Genomic DNA, 15,605 nt, shown 5'->3' with positions numbered 1-15,605 from the left:
GTACAAGCAAATCAGTACATAAGCAGATAAAGACACTTAAATATTAATCAGTTTACTTTTTAAATGGATATTTGAATGTTATGATAGTATGCTTAATAAGGACATTTAGAAAGTAAATTGTTATAGGCAGATACTGCAGTTCAATTCATTTTAGATACACTAGAGTTCTGTTAAATGGATGAATGATCATGTTTGAACAGTCTTAAATGGGTTTAGATTGTCCCAGAGCTCTTCTTTCACTCATAGTGCTGCATGTGGTCTACTTCTGTTTTTATTAATGGTCCATGCCAGCTTTAGTGAGCAGACGAGCACAGACAGCACTTTGAATTTCTGGAACACTGCATGGGAGGGTTGGATTATTAACCAGCAAACACTGAGAGAAAGAAAAGGGCCTTTTTTTGTTTTAAATACTCCAGCCGTCCCTCTTTATCACAAATCCCTCCCCTCCTTCCGCTACTCTTCTTTTAGTTTTGATTTCTTTTCAAAAATGTAAAGATGGGGCAAACAAGCAGCTTCAGAATGCCGCTCATGGTGAGACAGATGTCAGAGCTTTTGTGTTGTAGCGAGCGCATCATTATGACTCGAAAGTTCCCATGGCAGGGGGTGGAGGGTTTGAGAGGGGTTTGCAGCGTGCCATGCACGACACAGGGCTTAATTTAGACACCAGTGATCGGTGTCAGCTGAGGAGCTTTAAAGACATGATCCACGACCATCTGAAAAAACCAGGTCTGTTGGCATTCAAAGGCAGCCTTTTCAGTATAGATAAATAGTTAGTGGTGTTAAGACCACTATCACTATAACTTCCCATATTGTTTGCCCTACAAACATGAATGATATTTCTAATATAGTTCTTATAATAGTTATACATTTTTCTTGCATGCATATACTTCGATATAGTGATGTCATGGGACATGGTTTACGGCCAGTGATATCTTTAGCAAGGTCCTCAGGACAACGTGGTCCTTTGGCATGTCTACCCAACCAGCAGTTGTTCAATCCCTAGCTGGGCTCCTACTAGAGAAGAAAGGTCAATTATATAGGCATTGTGGATGAGTTCGTTCCCTTATATTGCTCTTCTGAGTACATCCAAAAAGTCCATCCATATGGCCTTATGATTAAATATTTACAGGAGATGTTGCATTATGGGATGGTTCTGTTCCTGCTCACTGCTGTTTCCTCCACCCACAATAACTGGAGAACAACCCTGGGAATGTCCAGATGTCATCACTGAGTGTTTTCAGTACACATGATGATCTATATTTTTAGTGTGAACAGGACAACCTGTAATACTTACATTACATATGTTGTATTATGTGGTTTTAATGATAATAATGCTTTCTCCACATATTGCATTTACATTTCATCATTTATCATTTAGTCATTATTCACTTTTATCCAAAGTGACTTACCAATGAAGAAAAAGAAGTAATTTGCCAAACCGGAGCCAACAATATTAGTAATACCGCAATAAGAGTAAACCAGAGTAATACCAAAACTAGAGAAGTGTAACGGCAGAAATGTAGGGAAATTTGTTTTAGTCAAAGTAATATTTAATGAAAACTTAGACAAAACGACACAAACATAAATACACACACGGCAGCTGTGTGTGGCTCTCTCTATCCAGTACTGCCGCATCCGTCTTTATCCCTCTCCTAGGCTGATTAGTGCGATTGGGGGCCGGGCGTGCGCACTCACGGCCCGGCCCACCCTCCTCCTCGTCACAAGTCTATAGAGACTTGTTATTTAAAAATTGGGAAACAGTACGCATTTGCAACAATCAGGGTTCCCACGGTCATGAAAAAGAAATTGCATGACATTTTTTTAATTTCCAGGCCTGGAAAAGACATGGAAATTGGTCAGCTCTTATAAAGTCAAGGCAGTTTCTTTAGTGAATATAATTTGTTCTAGTTTTGCTCTGCTTTAAAAATATTTCATCGGCTAGAAATTGCTCTTTGTGAGTGCGATCTCTATAAAATGATTTTTAAAAATCCTTATCGACCGATCCGATAGACTGAAATATCATGGAAATGAATTGGTACCCTGAGCAATAAACTTCATGAATTTCATTACGATGTAGGTTTAATTATCATCTGGGGTATTAAATGTTTTACAAATTAATGTCTAAACTTTTTGGCAGTCCAATCAAACAACGAGTCAAGAAAAATATGTTAAAATATGTTAAAAACCGTAAAATGTAGGGATCTTAAAAGTAATTGTTTGGTACAAAGTAAAAAAGATGTCGCAATAAGAGTGTTTCTGCCAGTGTTGGGTGTAATTGGATTACAAAGTAATTAGTTACTGAATCGGATTACTTTGATTACTTTTAAAAGTAGTGTAACACATTACAGATTACAGTTACTGACTTTCAATAAAAGTAATTACTTTTAAGTACATTACTTGGGTTAGAAATAACATGTCACATGACAAAAATGATCCAACCCGATCTCATGAAAAGTCACACATAATTTACGAGTTGGCTATTTCATATTTGGGGTGGGGGGTGCCAACAGTGATGTAGTTGCGCCCCTGCATACTGCACACTAGAATGCATGCTGCACACTACCAAGATAGTATGAGTAGTATGGTAGTATACTATTCCAAACATAGCCATTCCAGACCCTACAAGACTGAAGTAAACAATCAGTGCTCATGCAGAGTGTGACATTGCTGGGTGCCCAAGTTTCCTGCAGGCCAGTCATTGTTTAAATGATTCTCCTTTACTAAACTTCAGCCCAAGTGAGAACTACACGTGAAAGCAGCTCGGGGAGGGAGCACGTTCAGCAGGGAGCTTTTCGATAATGGATGTACCACATCGAGCTCCTGTTAATAATGTGTTTCTGTCACCGCGGGAGACAGAAAAACGTATTTTAGAAGGAGAGAGAAAGAACGAGAGAATAATAGAACAAAACTTTGTCATAACTCAAAAATCAAAAGTTCAGAATGAAAAATAAAAAAATAAATAAATAGAATTGTGTTTTCAAAGCACAGATTATACAGCATCTTATTGACCTCTGAACCTAAACATCGAAGCTATAATTATAATAACTGTCATTTTAATTACAGTGTTTTTAATACATGTAATTATGGATTGAAGCAATGATCCATATGAGAGTGAACATTAGTGTTTGCCTTTTCGATTACATGATGTTTTATGATAATGTTATAAGATTTAAAGGAATGTTCCATGTGGAAAAACTAGTTAAGCTAATGTGGGATGCTGTCGATTACTACAGAAAATTATTTTGACTTGTTCCTCAGTTTGTAAAGGTAAACAACAATTGTGTACAGTAATGCACTTTCAATAGAAGTCTATGGGGCAGGTCATTCTGGACGATTTAAAACTAGGGTGCTATAAAATCCATTTTATTTTACCCTAAATTTGTGCTTTCCATTTTAATTTGTCTCTGCATGCAGACTATATATTTGTTTAACTAAATTGCATCCTTTATCAATTTAATAAGCACACTTATATCATGATTTTAATTTGATTCACTTTCAAATTGTCATTCATTTTATCTAAGAAAATGTGTAAAATTCCATGAAATACTGTTTTATTCTTTATTTCAGTTTAATTTGTGATTCCGTCCGTGTTTTCCACATAGTAGAAATCAATGGGCCCTAGCTTTTAAAGTAAAAATGTGATTGCATCTTATATTAATTCTTCTGTATGAAAATGTGACTTTGGTTTGAACTTAAATCAAAATTGTCTTTTTAGCGGCAAAACTACCGTAATGATCTACTGATTCTGTGTTACTGGCGTAATAATATAAATTAAAATAAAATATCTTTGTGTATGAAAGCTATAGGGATTACTGGCTATACATGGTCATGAAAGGAGTTTAAATATTACTGTTTCCGTTTCTTTTGACCAAAATTATGTCATGGGCAAAGATCCTCGACTGCCAGAAATACTGTTCAAGACAGGGTGTTCACACTTGAATCCTCTAAAAAAAGTAGAAGGGTCTCACCCCACTTTTCATAATTATGTTTTGGAACCCAAAATGTAAGAAGTTATTAAAGGAAGATTCCAGGTTCAATACAAGTCAATACAAGACAGCATTTATGGCCAAATGTTGATTACCACAGAAATATATTTAGACTCGAAACATTCCTTTTAAGTTAAGCCATTTTTACAGTAATCTACTTTTGTATAATATTGACAACAACAACAATAATTATTATAACTGTTAAACTTACCATATTTATGAAATAATTACGTATCTTGCATGCGGCATTGCTATGCGTTTCGGTTAAACCCTTAAAGGGATAGTTCACCCAAACATCATTTACTCACCCTCATGCCATCCCATGTGTGTATGACTTTCTTTCTTCATCAGAACACATTTGAAGAAAAATAGAAAAATAGCTTTGCTCAAAAGGTCCTTAAAATGCAAGTGGATGGGGATACAACCAAGCTCCAAAAAGAACAGACGGTCAGCATAAACGTCATCCATATGACACCACTGGTTAAATTAATGTCTTCTGAAGCCAAACAATCACTTTTGCTGTGAAAAATATCAACATTTAAGTACTTTTTATCTGTAAATCATCACTTCCGCTTAGCAGCAGTATGCGCGTGTGACATAATCGCGTTGGCATGTTCACGTGAGAACAGACGCACGTGCGACACACCAGGAAGAGCAGAGCTGTTTACAACTGAGTAGGAGGAACACTGTTCAGAAGATTCATTGGCTTTACTTCGTTGGTGTTTGTTTACTCACAGGCGTTTGTGTGCTCATCCTGGATGTCTCAACCGAGAGAAAAACTTGAATATGTCACACGAATACGTCACACTAGACAGCTTGAACACCGCCCTCTTGTGAATGCGATGGTTTATAGTTACAAAGTACTTAAATATAGAAGTTTTTCACAGCAAAAGTGATCGTTTCGCTTTAGAAGACATTCATTTAACCAGTGGAGTCGTATAGATGACATTTATGCTGACCGTCTGTTCTTTTTGGAGCTTCAAAGGTTGTATCCCCATTCAATTGCATTTTAAGGACTTACTGAGCTAAGATATTTTTCTGTTTTTCTTCAAATGTGTTCTGAAGAAGAAAGAAAGTCATACACATCTGGGATGGCATGAGGGTGAGTAAATGATGAGAGAATTTTCATTTTAGGGTGAACTAACCCTTTAAGTCTTTATTTTGGTGGAACAGTGAAGGAAGACATTTTTTTTGTATGGTTGAGTTAGCAATGGCCTTGTAATGCAGATATATGCACTTATCCACTCTTCTGTCCACAAAACCTGGTGTTATGAGGTTACTTTAGATTTTGATAGTAACTTTTAGCATATTTGGAATTATGCAAATGTCCAATTACTGAATTTAGAGTAGAGGTCAACCGATAGTGGATTTTGCCGATACGATAGCTAAGGTGGTCGAATAGGCCGATAACCGATTATCTGGTCGATAATTTTTAAAATCGATTTATAGAATGTTAAAAAATTTACATTTTCTTTCCATACTACGACGGGCACAGAGGCCACAAGAGTCCAAAATGAACAGAATTCCAGATTCAGTCTATTGTGCAACCAAATCCCAATAATAGCCAGAAACATATTAAGGATATTTAACTATAAACAAGCCCGAAAGGAGAATTGGCTTAGTTAGAATGCTCTATATTTAAGTATAAGCTTTTATAGTCTATAGTCAACAGACTGAGGATTTTATATATCACCAGGTGAGGTTTTTTCTTATTATTCACAAGAAATTTGGAGACATGATGTGTGTGCTGTGGGGCACGTTTCTATATAGTCGCATTTTTCTTTGCATGCTCTCACTTCAATTTAGAACACTTGCTGATTTGTCATATCAAAATAACAAAATATGCATTGAAGTGAAGATAGAAATATAGATGAATATTATCAATGATGAAAGATTTAGACATAACAAATCCCTACAAGGTGTCAGTGATTGTTTTTATTTGACTTCTATAGGCTGCTGTTATATTGTAGGAATACAAATTTTAAAAACTATCGGCAACTATCGGCATCGGTTTTTGCCGATAACCGATAGTTCCAAAAAGCAACTATCAGTACAGATTAATCTATAAAACTGATATATCGGTTGACCTCTAATCTAGAGTGCTGCTGTACATATAGCATGCTCACTCATTAACCTCCCATGTGCTTTGTATGTGTAATACACTACAGAGAACAGAGCTTCGCTCATACAATAAGTGCAGCATGCAGTGCGTGAAGACTATTTAATAATATCGCAGCCCTTGTGGTTTGATAATCACACTTCGTCATATTGAGATTTCAATGAATTGTTCAGCCCTACTTGGCTATATTTATGAAAACCTGTGTATTTAAACATTTATCCATAGATTTCCACTGTAAGTGTGGTTGTTTCTTACAAAGCGAGTCAAAAATTTTCGGTGGTAATTGACAACAAGCTTAACTTGTATTGAACCTGTAACATTCCTTTTAAAGTACCATGAGAAATGTCAAAAAATGGAAAAAATTTCCATGTAATTCCACTTCTCTAAAATTCAAAACTACCCCCTTAAATGTTTGAAACTCCCTGCCTCAAAAAACATTATTGCCTATTTGTCTTACCACTCTCACATCTGAGAGCAGATTTTGTCCTGTAGCGTGGCTTTGTGTGTCCACATTAATGAGCGATTTGACATTTGTCTCATGCTCTATGTTTCCATCTCTTGTGCCTTTATTCAGTGGGGACTGGGCATGGCTCATCATCCAATCATTAGCTGGGCCCTTCTGCTAATGCTTTGAAAACAGATGCAATGCCAAAGGAGCTAAATGCAGTCAATGGTCAATGATTTCAAATGTCACCATTATCTGGGCATCTCTGGAGTTCTGAAAATAAGTCCATGTCCTCTCATTGCTTCCTTTAAGCATTTAAGCGGCAATCAAATATGCAATACTGCAAGTAAAATCAGACATTTAATAATTGTAATGTACCATAGAAAATTATTATCTGCTTTCAAAATTGACCAAATAATATTCAGGCCGATACAATAATAATGAAAAACGAATAGTTGCTGATAACGATATAATCACAGTCACCTATATATCGTGCATCCTAACACCTAATTTTCAAGATAAACATAAGGTATTAGGGATGTGTGGTGCCCCAACACAGTACCAAAATGTCCTTAAAATCAAATATTGAAATGTATTCATATTAATAATAATATAATATTAAATTAAACTTGTTCATGGTTTTGAGGATGAGGGCATTTCATGCATTTCATGCATTTCGATTCACCAGTTGAGAACCACTGGTCTAGATTTACAGCTAATTTCCATTATTTAAAGAAAATATCAGTCACTGATATTTACTGATGTGTATTCATGAGTACAGAAACTGCCTGTCCTTTTGGAAAGATCATATTAAGAGAGCCTCAACACACCAAATGTTCTCACCTTTAACAGGGGTGAATTGATCTCCCTGAGAACTGACTAATCACACACACACACTCGCACACCATCCCTCCATTGCTGCGGGTGTTGTAGACTGGCAGAGGGGTGCAGGTGGCACCGGACTGGTACAGACAGCATCCCATTGCTCTCGTGCCTGTGCTAATGCCATCTGTCATCAGCAACAACATCTGCAAATCCAAGGTGCCCTTGATGCCCGTTGCCATCGTTGCCTGCTTCTGATTTCTGCTGGGGGACGAGCTGGTAGAGAAACTGCTCCCAGAACGCTAATCACATCTTCATCACTAACCATCATGGGTTTTTTTATAATTCTTTCTATGCCATTACAGAATTGTTTGTCCTGTTATTTTTCCATGTCTCACAATAGAAAAATGGCAATAGGCCACCCCACGCCACTCACCCACGTTTTCTTTTATCCATTTCAAATGTCAAGAATTACTGGCTACCGTACTCAGCATGGAGCTTTTATATTTAGGTATTGCCAACATACAATGTAGTCTCATGACAAATTCACACGAAATGGCAAAATCGTAATATGCCGTACGACTTGGCTGTACAAAAAGATACAACTATTAATCCCATAGAAACCAACCGTTCAACTAACAGAATTACAAATCAATGCAATACAGACATCAGATTTTAGCTAGCCTCCAGCACTTTATTTAAAAAAAAGGAAACTTGGAAATTTGTCTGTGAACAAATTAGTGGCTAAAATTAGTTTCTCATTCCATATTTATTTATGCAATACAAATGATTGATGTATGGCACTAGCCTTAAATACCTTTTCCTCGTCTCTTTCTAAATCCTAATGTTTTCTTTTTTTCTGTGGTTCACGAAAGGTATTTTCCTATTAAAATCATGGTTAGGTTCATGGTTTGGGTAGACCTCATGTTTTGGGTTTTGGTTAGGGGTTAAACTTCGTAAGAATGGGCCTCATTCATGAAACACAAGCAGAACGATTTTTTGTGTAATTCGTTCGTTAAGCCGTTCTGATGTAAACTCTCGGATTCATGAACGTTTTCGTTTTTTTCGAATTGTTAGTTGGTACGAACGAAATTTCGACCTGCTCCTGACCACGAGTAAATTGTGCGTAAGACATCCAAACGTGCTGTGCTCTTTCAGGCAAACTGTCATGACTAAGTTTCATTTTGATAGAAGTTAAATTAAACGTGCATTCAGTAATTTTTCCTCATTAAAAAAGTTGAACTCCTAAAGAAATTAATTGTAATTTTGAAATATATGTAGGAAATCATGACTACTCTCATTAAAATGAGTCATATTGGTAACCTTATAAAAGCTGTTTTATTCTACATGGAGAGGGTCCACACATGGGGGCTGCCATGTTAGAATCACATGACCAGCCGAATACTACTCGCTTAATCTCAGTAACCGTCCTGTTATTTGACACTTTCACTCACTGATTAAAGTAATCATGGCTAACTGTGAATACTACATTTCTACAACTGCATCTGAAACTGAAAACTATTGATTTTTAATGATGCTGCATCCAAGCCGCTAGGTGTCAGTGTAAGTCTAAGATGATGCAAAGACAAAAGTTACCGAGTTCACCTTTAAATAAGTAATGAAAAAATGTACTTATAATTACATGAGTGAAATTAACCTTAAAAAAATACATAAATTATAAAAAAAGAAAAAAAAGAAGCTTTGTTAAGTCTAACTCTGCTTATCGTTTTTCCAGCAGAAGTGCTTGAAATTTCTCGAAAAAATGAATGCCCTGTAACGTGACTGGTTGGTTAGTTTTTTTATTTGATATAAATAATTTAGGTAACATAATGTTTTATAGGCATCAGTAAATCGCGTTCAGTTGATAATGTATGGTCAATGCTAATGCTGTTAAACCTATAAACAAACACATCGCGGGCAGGTGCGTACACAATACAACAGGAAACAATTGAAAAGGCCCTCATACTGTCGTATAGCTCACAAATCTGTAATATCTTACAGCGTTTCGGTCAAAGATCGTCTTCAGGCATTCTATTAATTTCTCTGAAGATTCTTCCAGTTGCAAGTATTTTACTGTTACCATCATGATTTACCCGAGAAGTTTCACAAATAATGCTGGTGATGCGTTGCGAACTGAACCAGAGAAGGTTAATAATGTTGGACATCCGGGGCCTGGGTAGCTCAGTGGTAAAGACGCTGGCTACCACCCCTGGAGTTTGCATTTGAATCCCAGGGCATGCTGAGTGACTCCAGCCAGTTCTCCTAAGCAACCAAATTGGCCCAGTTGCTAGGGAGGGTAGAGGCACACGGGGTAACCTCCTCATGATTGCTATAATGTGGTTCGCTCTCGGTGGGGTGTGTGGCGAGTTGTGTGTGGATGCCGCGGAGAATAGCGTGAGCCTCCACACGCGCTATATCTCCGTGGTAACACGCTCAACAAGTCACGTGATAAGATGCGCGGGTTGACGATCTCAGACACGGAGGCAACTGAGATTCGTCCTCCGCCACCCAGATTGAGTCACTACGCCATCACGAGGACTTAGAGCGCATTGGGAATTGGGCATTCCAAATTGGGAGGAAATAGGGGAAAAAATCCACAAAAAAAAACATACTTCTGGCATAAACTGAATGTTTTTTACACTCGTCAAACCATTTTATTGACCTCGTGAACTGTTTGATTCACAAAAGAGCCTCCGATTACAACAAAAATATGCAATGACAGTAAGTCCTCACTTTCTTTGAGACGCTGTTGTGTTTGGTAAACCAAAATTTTATGATGTGAATGCACTTCATTCATAAAAACTGTTCATTCATTACTGTTCATCTTAGATGTTAAAATCATTTACTTACGGGTCTGGTGAATTCCTTATTTGGCGTTTTCATGGGCGTGGATTATGATGATTGTGAATGAACATGCACATGCCCCCTATTTAAGAATGTTTGGAATTCACTAACATACACACGTTTTACTAACAAATCTGGGGGGTACGAAGCATTTTTGAATCCAGTTTTTGGGAATGTCCATTTTAAGCACAAATTACTCAGAATTTACTCACATATTTACGAAAGTTTCATGAATGAGGCCCATTGCTCAGAAAAATCACAAGAACGCTCATTTAACACACCAATGATTCTCTTTATTCTGTTGTACACAAAAGTCATTTTAGTATTAAAATCATGGTTAAGTTTAGGGTTTGGGTAAGGGGTTAGACATTATGGTTAGGTTTAGTTTTGGGTTAGGGGTTAAACGTAACCCAAAAGAGGTTAAAATGAAACATCGCAATAACATTGTTTGTTGGTTCATTTATTTTTATCTAAAAGAGTAAAAGCTGTATGTTTTTGTACTAGCCCAATTTTACGATTTCGCTATCTAGTATTATTATGACTTGTCATGAGACAGGGTTGGGTATTGCAGTGAATATTCTTGGCTGCAATTATATTTACCGTGTCAACAATGCTTTATATTTATTTAACTATAAAATTTAACAACATTTTTCATTTTCTAATAAAAATGTCTGTGCAAAACTGTCTGTGTTTTGGGAGGTTGCCAAGGTGTTGATAAGCAGCTTCTACGGTGTTTTGAGTGGTTGTTACCACTGTAGGGTGTTCTTGGTGGTTGCTATGTTGTTGTTAGGGTGCTCTGAGTCATCTCTAAGTGGTTGCTTACTAGCCCAAGTCAAAAGGCCCACCCCCAAGTCTCTATGACATACCTTTTGCTAGAAACGGCTCAGGTTCCACCTTCGGGATCTTCGGGATCTTTCTGCCCGCTTTATGGTCCGCCAGGTGAAAATTCAAAATAATATAAGCTTAAATATGTTAATTTACCATGAGATTGCAGAGGACTAAACCAGGCCACTTTGAGGAACTAACATTTAAAATTGAGGATGGAAATATAAAAGAGAAAAGGGGAAAAACTTTTGTTGGCTAATAGGAGACTGGGGAAAATAGGCCTAAATCAGACAAGAGAAGACAAACAAACTAAAAACTTTGCCACAAGCTGCGCCAAAATTGCTTGGCACTCAAGATTTTTTAAAAGGAACACCTGCGAAGCGTTAGTCTTTCCTTTACGTTCTCCTGAAACCCTGCTGGTCAGTGTGGCACAACTTGGCATCTGATCCTTTGGCCTGCGCTGTCAGATGCTACAAATAAAGGAAATCGCCCAAGACGTAAGTCTGCGTTTCCACGGTGATAAAAGGTTCAGTTCCCCCCACACAATTTGTCACCTGCATGTTTGTTTTCGCTCCCCGAGTCGAGAACCCACCTTAATCTAAATGAGCTCATTAGTTGGCAGCGCTTGCCGCACAGGTTCACACAATGAGCCTCATAAACGCGGGCGCCATCCACTAAATGAGGCCTGTCACCTTACGTTCGGCGAGTTTGCATAAAATATCGGCTCATTTAAATGAAAACATTTTCATTCTAAACTTTGCCCGGAACATGGTTGTTTTGATAAACAATATTTTCAGCTGCAGACTTCATGTTGAACTCACAGTCTTGGAATGTGTAGGGTAGGCTGGTTTATGTTGAATTTCCAAGAGGAAAATAGAGGTCGATTTTTTTTTCGCTTTGCACGGGGCAGACTATTGTGCCTGTTGGATGCATTTCAAAGGAAAGGTATGGAACATGAAGTTTGGGTCATCTCGGATTCCTGTGTTTGGGTTGAGGTCCCATGGCACCATGGAGCGTGCTGGCAACAGCCCGGCGCATGAGGTTCCATAGGTGATTTATGGATCGCTCTCCTCGCACGGTGGGCAGACAGCCTAGGGTTCATTTCAGGACAGCAGATAGACTGAGATTTTGAAAACCTTTTGAGGAAGGCCTGAGCATTGTGTGAGCATTTTCTTGTTATGTTTATGCTTTTAGATCCCTATACAAAGGCAAACAACACTGATTTGCAGATATGAATAAAAATGATAATAATTGATTCACTGTCCTTCAGTTGTTTTCCAAAACAAATGGGTTTTCATATTAACTAAACACAGGAAAGTTAAGCTTCTTGTCAAACATTTTATTTTATTTATTTTAAATAAGGTGCTCAGCATTTCAGATTACAGTTTACTACCTTTGCAATAGAAACAACAGCCGTTCAGCCCCATTACACGGTCAGCCCACCGGGAAAAGTCCAGATTCTCCCTATGGCCAGTCCGCCCCTGCCTACATCTATCCTTAAACCTAACCCTAAACTTAAACCTACCCCTAAACCTAACCCTAACCACAAAGATTAAAAAATTTAAAGGTTGTAAAATTATTAATTATACTGCGACTTAAAAGTTGAATTAAATACAATCATACTGTTGTATCACTAGGTGGCGACAGTGAGGAAAAATTAAAAGAATATGAAGAGGAAAAGAAGCTAGCGGTATGCTAAGCTAATAGCATACTGAAGAAAAAAGGACAGAGAAACGCAAGACGCAGACCGATACACTTGGACCGAGTTTGGAATGGCATACTGCCATACTACTCTTACTACTTCTGCCACAGACGTACATTCACCGAGCACTTTATTAGGAACACCTGTCCACCTACTTATTCATGCAATTTTCTAATCAGCCAATTGTGTGGCAGCAGTGCAATGCATAAAATCATTCAGATACGGGTCAGGAGCTTCAGTTAATGTTCACGTCATCAACCATCAGAATGGGACAAAAATGTGATTTCAGTGATTTTGTCCATGGCATGATTGTTGGTGCCAGATGGGGTGGTTTGAGTATTTCTGCTGATCTGCTGGGATTTTCACACTCAATAGTCTCTAGAGTTTTGTCAAAAACAAAAAACATCCAGTGAGTGGCAGTTCTGCAGACAGAAACGCCTTGTTAATGAGAGAGGTCAACAGAGAATGGCCAGACTGGTTCGAGTTGACAGAAAGGCTACGGTAACTCAGATAACCACTCTGTACAATTGTAGTGAGCAGAATAGCGTCTCAGAATGCACAACACGTGAAACCTTGAGGCAGATGGGCTACAACAGCAGAAGACCACATCAGGCACATTATTAGGACCATAGTATAAGTAGTAAGAATTGTATGAGTAATATCAAAGTCTTTCTAGCAAGTCAGTCTACTGGTGGCCATCTTTAGAATGCTCCTGGGCTGCTATTTCTATGTAAACAAGAGGCAATGGCATACAATTGCAGCTCCTATCTACTTGAATGGGGAAAGACGGAAATCTCCAAAATGGTGGTTGGTCAAGATTACAATCAAAGAGGGGGCCTGGGTAGCTCAGCAAGTAAAGACGCTGACTACCACACCTGGAGTCGCAAGTTCGAATCCAGGGAGTGCTGTGTGACTCCAGTCAGGCTTCCTAAGAAATTACAAATTGGCCCGGTTGCTAGGGTGGGTAGATTCACGTTGGGTTAACCACCTCATGGTCACTATAATGTGGTTCTCGCTCTCAGTGAGGCAAGTAGTAAAATGTGCATGGATGCCACGGAGAATAGCGTGAGCCTCCACACGCTCTAGGTCTCCATGATAACACGCTCAACAAGCCACATGATAAGATGCACGGATTGACGGTCTCAGACGCAGAGGCAACTGAGATTCCTCCTCCGCCACCCGGATTGAGGCGAGTCACTACACCACCACGAGAATCTAGAGTGCACTGGGAATTGGGCATGCCAAATTGGGGAGAAAACCTGTTTTTATATAAATGTTATAAATATTTGAGTCAAAAATATCAAGTTTTCTCAGGGTTACACCACATGACTTGAACAAAAATGTGCCTTTTCATAAAAATGTCAAAATAAATATCAGATGTTTTTTAAAACTTCACGCTCAGTCTTGAGGGTCTAAAGGTGTTCACTCTGTTTTATGTTTTTTATGTTCAACATAAACAACAAAATGGCTACCTACATGTTGTTGGTTACACCACTACTTTGATTTGGTGGACAAAAGCTTTTAAAATATTTATCATACAGTTGTGCTCAAAAGTTTGCATACCTTTAGAGAATTGGTAATATATGTACCATTTTTAAAGAAAACATGAATGAGCAGGCAAAACACATTTCTTTTATTTCTTATGGGATTCATATTCAACTGTAGGTTATAACAGAATGGCACAATCATAAAACAAAACATGGCAACAAAGAAAAAAATGAAATGACCCGTTCAAAAGTCTGCATACCCTTAGTTCTTAATACTGTGTATTGCCCCCTTTAGCATCAATGACAGCGTGCAGTCTTTTGTAATAGTTGTCTATGAGGCCCCAAATTCTTGCAGGTGGTATAGCTGCCCATTCGTCTTGGCAAAATGCCTCCAGGTCATGCAAAGTCTTTGGTCATCTTGTATGAACTGCACATTTGAGATCTCCCCAGAGTGGCTCGATGATATTAAGGTCAGGAGACTGTGATGGCCACTCCAGAACCTTCACCTTTTTCTGCTGTTACCACTGGAGGGTCAACTTGGCCTTGTGCTTAGGGTCATTGTCGTGCTGGAAAGTCCAAGAGCATCCCATGTGCAGCTTTCGTGCAGAAGAATGCAAATTGTCTGCCAGTATTTTCTGATAACATGCTGCATTTATCTTGCCATCAATTATCACAAGATTCCCCGTGCCTTTAGAGCTCACACACTCCCAAAACATCAGTGAGCCACCACCATGCTTCACAGTGGGGATGGTATTCTTTTCACTATAGGCCTTGTTGACCCCTCTCCAAACATAGCGCTTATGGTTGTGACCATAAAGCTCTATTTTGGTCTCGTCACTCCAAATTACAGTGTGCCAGAAGCTGTGAGGCGTGTCAAGGTTTTGTCATATGTAGCATTGGCACAGTAAAGGCAACTCGACCATGCAGCTCATTTTTGTTCAAGTATCGTTGTATTGTGCTCCTTGAAACAACCACACTGCTTTGCAGTGGCTAGGGGGTTCTGCGTGGTCATTAAGGTGTTTACTGACCTAAGTCAAAAGAGCTCAACCCCAAGTCTTCATGATATTCTAAAGCCTACAAATGGCTTGGGTACTTAAATGTAAGTCTATGGGATTTTTTAGAACAAACTCCTAACCCCAAGTACAGCATGAGCAAAAGAATAAATAAGATAACCATTTAGTGTTTGGTAAAATGTAGCTATGGGACTTGTAGTGGATCCTGATGAGGTCTCTTTGTATGCTCTGTCTTCCTCTGTATTAGCCCATGTGTATGAAGTTGCTCTAACCTGTGTGTCATATAAGGTGAGACATTCTGCTCTGTGATTGGCTTAGAGTGAACAGGAGAGATCATGGTACAAGCAGGACTGTGGTTGAAT

This window comes from Myxocyprinus asiaticus, chromosome 14, assembly GCF_019703515.2.
Source record: "Myxocyprinus asiaticus isolate MX2 ecotype Aquarium Trade chromosome 14, UBuf_Myxa_2, whole genome shotgun sequence".
Classification (NCBI taxonomy): domain Eukaryota; kingdom Metazoa; phylum Chordata; class Actinopteri; order Cypriniformes; family Catostomidae; genus Myxocyprinus; species Myxocyprinus asiaticus.
This window is presented reverse-complemented; position numbering follows the sequence as displayed.